This window comes from Phascolarctos cinereus, unplaced genomic scaffold (genome assembly GCF_003287225.1).
Source record: "Phascolarctos cinereus isolate Bilbo 61053 unplaced genomic scaffold, phaCin_HiC Scaffold_4;HRSCAF=312, whole genome shotgun sequence".
Lineage (NCBI taxonomy): Eukaryota > Metazoa > Chordata > Mammalia > Diprotodontia > Phascolarctidae > Phascolarctos > Phascolarctos cinereus.
The window spans coordinates 5,373,630-5,379,158 of record NW_027555847.1 but is presented as its reverse complement, the minus strand read 5'-3'; positions in this window follow the sequence as shown (position 1 = coordinate 5,379,158).

Genomic DNA, 5,529 nt, shown 5'->3' with positions numbered 1-5,529 from the left:
TCCCATACCTCACTCTGGTTCCGAGATCCCCCAGGGCCACTTCTTCTTGCCCCAGTGATTCCTGCCCTGGTATACAGCTGGCCCTTTTTCAGTTCCTGGGAGCTAGAATGCTCCTTGACGTTCCGTCTTGGTCAGATCCGATCCCCAAGGTCTGCAAACACTTCCCTCCATGTCTCCCCTCTCCTTTTCCCTCCCCCATCCTTTCTGTCTCTCTCTCCCTCTCTCTTTCTCTCTCTTTCTCCCTCTTGACCTGAGCTAAACAAATGACTTTTTTAAATTTTTTAATTTTTTTTATCTTGGAGTTCCCAATCAGAATTTGGTCTGCTTCCTTTTCTAGATCTTAGTGCAGGAGGTGTTGTAGGGAAGCTGAGCTGGATTTCTACCTGCTACTCCACCATCTTGATTCCTCCTCTCAATCACCCTTTAAGGATTCATAATGTGATTATCTCCTAATTCTCTTTCGGCCTCTCTGACTACTTGTTTACTACTCTCCTTTGCTGAACCTTCAGACAAGTCACACCCCACTACCTGTGGTTTTCCCCCAAAGAGGGACCCATCCCAGCCCCTCTTCTCTTCTCCCTCTATAAAAATTCAGCTCTCCTGGACTGTTATTGTCTCATGATTCTCAGATTTATCAGTCCTAACCTCTCTCGTGACTTCCAGTCTCCTGTCTCCAGCTAACTCTTGGCTATTTACACCTGGAGGTTGCCCAGACATACTGAACTCCATCTGACCCAGACTGGGTCCCTTCTGTTACCACCCCTCCAATGATTCCCCCCTTTCCAGACTCCCCCTTTCCAGACTGTCTAGTGCATCTCCATCCTCCCTGTCACCCCGGCTTACAACATGTCCTTGGTCCCCAGTGTCTGATATTTTTTCACTCCCTGCATCTAATCTATTGCCAAGGCCTGTGGATTTCATCTTCACAACATCTTCCACATGCACCCCTTCTCCCCTCTGACATCACCACCCAGGTGCAGGTTCTCATCACCCAAAGCCTGGACCATGGAAGGGGCTTCCTGGTCAGTGTCCTTGCCTCCAGACCAACCCCCACTCAGCTGTCAGACTGATCTGCCTAAAACACAGTCTTGACCTCGGTCACTCTCCTAGTCAAGGGGCTCCCTATCATCTCCAGGACCAACTAGAAAACCCTCGGTTTGGCTTTTCATAAAGCTCTTCCTTACCTGGGCCCTCTCCTACCTTTGCAGTCTTCTTACATGTCCCTCTCTGACCACCTTGCTGTTCTTCCAGCTCTTGGCTCTCTTCTCTGGGCATTTTCTCTGGCTGCCCCCAATGCCTGGAATTCTCTCCCACTTCATCTCTGTCTCTTGGCTTCTCTGGCTTCCTTCAAATCTCAGCTAAAATCTCAGCTTCTACCACAAGCCTTTCAGTTCCCCCTTAATGCTTGTGCCTTCTCTGAGATTGCCTCCGATTTATCCTGTATATAGCATGTTTGTGCATAGGTATTCACACGTGTGACCTTCAATGACACCCCCATGCTACCTGTGGAGCACAGCCACCACTATGGAGGACTCTGGTTCCCCAGTACGTGAAGGCCAGGGATGGTCCATTTCCTCCTCCAGTGTTCTTCGATACCTCCAAGGGGTTTGGGGTGCCTCTCTGCCAATGGCTCCACTCCAGCCCTCATCAGTGGTGTTCCCTCCAGCCCATGGGGTCTCTGCGCCCAGTTCCATTTGACCACTGGCAGTTGGGTTAACTTTTATACAGACACAGTAACAGCAGGTAACACTTACGTGGCACTTACTATGTGTGATCAACCTCGGAACTGTTCTAACAAATACACAAGGAGCTTACTCCCCCCACACACGGGCTTAATTCAGTTCATGGTCATCAGGTCATTGGAGACCATCTTGCCCGGTTTTCTCTGTTATCACCCAAGCCCTGTGGCTGAACCTTCTAGAGGGATTGATTTAATCAGTCACCCTCTTCCTCTTGGGGCGAGGGCTCTCCCCTGTGCCTTTGGTAGAAGGACTGCTGAGAGACTGCTGTTGCTTCCCAGGCCACCCCTCCCCAGGGCACCTCAGAGGGGGAGCCACATTAGAATGATGGTGAGGCCGGCAGGGCCCTGTCACACATCCACACCTTTACCTGATGGGCCCCAGAGACAGGTTCATTGGCTTGGCTTCTTGGTGGTGTAGCTGTGATGACTTCTGGTTGGGTCAGTCACCCTCCCTCGTCTCGTGGACAGACTCGACCCAAACCTGATCTCAGCTGCCATTGAAGGCTAGAGGAGACCAGCTTGGTCTGGAGCAGGGCCCTCTGATGAAGGCCAGGACCTTTTACTGGTCAGTGTGGCATACCAGATAGGTGCTGGGCTTACATTGCCACATGCCTCCAAGCTGTGTGACCTGATCAACCACTCACCTCTCTGAGTCCCAGTGTCTTCCCTCCTCAAATGAATGAGTGGGACCAGGTGGTCCCCAAGGTCCTTCCAGCTCCAAATCCATGACCCTGTGACACATTCATTTTTAATTTTTAGAGGGTGTATGGTGCAATGTTGGTCACATAGTGGACCTCTCCAGGCTGGATTCCCTCGAAGCAAGCTTGTGGAGTCTGGAGGAAGATGCCTCAAAGCCTCCATTGGGCAAGGGTCCCCCCTGCAGGGGCCCTGGAGAGCCCCAGGGGTGATTCCAAGAAGGGAAGGATTCCAGTTACACACACGTTCTCCTTGTCTGTCTCCCCTCTGTCTCTCTGTCTGAAAATACAGTGATAAAAGCCACAATCCCCATCCTAGCCCCGCACTACCCCCCCAAAGGCATTCAGAGGGAGAACACTGGCACCATTTTCAGGATTACAGATGGGATCCTTGGACAGGTGCTGGCCTCCGTGGCCTAGATGGTCACATAAACATTATGCCTTGTAGGGTTTGTTATCTCACTGGATTCTCTCAGCTCCCTGGGAGGGAGGCGCTATCATTAGCCCCATTTTACAGAGGAAGAAACTGAGGCTCAGAGACTTGCTTTGGATCATTCAGCTAGCAAATAGAGGTATGACTCGAACCCAGGACTTCTGGCCTCCAAGTCTCACACTAACCAGTGCAGCACCCTTTCCCCTCCTTGGCTTTTACTACCCCCCCCAAACTCAGACTTGACTTCCCCTAATTCCCTAGAGAGTTGAGGCTTTACAGACCACACCCTGGTGATGTACTCTGACTTTCCAGCATCTAACTGCAGGCACTACCGAGGCAGAGCTGAAGGGACCCCAGAAACATCTTTGGGGTATGCTGAGGCGTTCACAGCAATCCCAGTCGAGGAGGGGAAGGTGCAGTTGGCCTGGAGCTGTGGCAGAACGCGCGTGTACATATTAGCGCCTGGTTCAGTAGGTCACGGCAGACCCCGGCCCACCTGCTCTGCCCTCTGGTTTTAACTGGGTGCTCCACTGGGGGGTGGGGGTGGGGGAGCATTCAAAGGCCTGGCTTCACCTCGTTTAAATTCCATCCTACAATAGCATTTGGTGGATGCCCAATAAATGTGGAACCATAAAAAGTGACTGGTCCCTCTTGGCAGAAAGAACGCTGTTTCCTGACTGGATCTGTGTGCTAAATAAACCTAAGTGAATGAGACTGTAATTCATGGGTTTATTGGGTGTCTGCTGGCCTCTGGAGAGAGGCCAGGAGCTGACTTCCTTTGGCTTTTAGAAGCCCTCTCAGACCTGCAGAAAGGACCCATTTACCTCCAAGCAGGTGATGGTGCTTTGAATCACCCCCTCAGTGCCAGCCTTGAGTGGTTTCTGAATCCTTACCTGTCAGAGCCCCGGGCACTCCTCACCCCTTCTTCCACCAGCCGTTCCTACTCACCTAGTCTGGCCAGCCCCAAACTGGAGGACTGATTCAGAACCACACTGAGATGAAGGGCTGGCCCAACACTGAGAGGCCACTCTTTGCTGATGCCACACCCAGTGGCCCAGCCTCCTGGTGCCATTCAGATTTTGGAGTCCAAGGATGCCTCGCCATGACTTGAGGCAGGTCTATGGGCCTGGAAGAAGCTGGACCAGATGGTCCCTGAGCTTCCTTCCAGACCTGCTTTCATCAGCACCACCCCAACACAGGCCCTCTTGGCCTGGGCTAGGCTATTGCACAGCCCCCCAACACGCCTTTGGGCCTCTATTCTCTCCAGACTCCCTCCTTCTAGTTCAGCAGTCAGAGGGGTCTGAAAGCAAGTATCTCTACCCTCCTTTGTACGTAAGGGTGAGTAAGGGGGATGGAGAGCCCACTTCAACATGGGCCAGGCTGCCCAGGCTCTTTCTGGACTGCGTTTCCTCCTATCTCGGCTCCCTGGCTTCCCCGGCTTCTTCCAAGACTCAGCTCAGGCCCCACTTTCTGCAGAAGGCCATTCCCAGGCCCCTCTCAGCTTCCCCTCAGAGACGACCTTCTACCTACTCCATATTTATCTTACACATATGTGGTTGTTTGCATGTTGTCACCCCATTAATCCAAGAGCTCCTTGTGGGCAGGGCCTAGGGTTTTGCCTTTCTTTATATCCTAGTGCAGTGCCTGGCACACAGTAGGTGCTTAAAAAATGATTGGTGAGACTGTTGACTAGTCATTTTACTCATCGTAGTCCCTGGGTGAGATTGTGACCATCCCATCCATGAAGGCTCCCTCACTCTCCAGCCCCAGTGGAAGCCTGCCTGCCCTGAACTCTTCCCAGGAAGATTTTGGGGTTGGGGGGATGGGGAAGGCTAGAAGGCCTGGCAGGAGCTTGCAAAGGGCCTTTGACAGGCAGACTCTCATCCTTCTGGCGTTCCAGGCTCCTGCTGAGGGAGTTTCCAGCCTCCATCCTTGGAAGGCCTCATTGTGATAAGTTGTCTAAATGTCCCGTACAAAGTCCTGCTCTCATTTCCGATTTCTACAGAACAGCGTGAGAGAGGACATTGTCGTTTATCTAATGTCAGGGGAAGGCCACAGCCTGGGGACCATGGATGCTCCAGAAAGGACATCTCGCTGTCACCCACTGCAGGCAGAAAGCCTTCACAGACACAGCCTGGGATAGGTGGGCCTACACCCAGCAGTGGAGTCGTAACTTACACAGTCTATGCTTCTCTTTGTCAAGACCATAGGACATATAATGCCTGCAGCCCCGAGGAAAAGGCCCCTCCCTCTCCCCACCCCCAAGAAAGCAGGCTCTGAGGGCTGTACTCAAGGGGTGGGATTCCAGCAAACACGAATTAGAAGGATAAGGCGTAACTGCAGAGGAAGGCTGGAGAGTGCGACCCACCTAAATCTGGATCAGAACTTTGCCTGTCTTTGCAGGAACATCCCTCCACCATTCTGGCCACCTAGCAGAGAGGTCCTCCTGGAGCCACATTTTGGGAGGGACCCAGGCTCACCCACCTTCATTCCCTACCTGTCTCAGCTTCTGGTTTTCTGGCCCAATACTTCCCACTCCCCTCTGGGTGTATTGTCTCCTATTAGAATGTAAGCTCCTGGAGGGCAGGGATTGTCTTTCTTTGCCTCCCCAGTCCTTAGCACAGTGCCTGGTACATAGTAGGCACTTAATAAATGTTTAT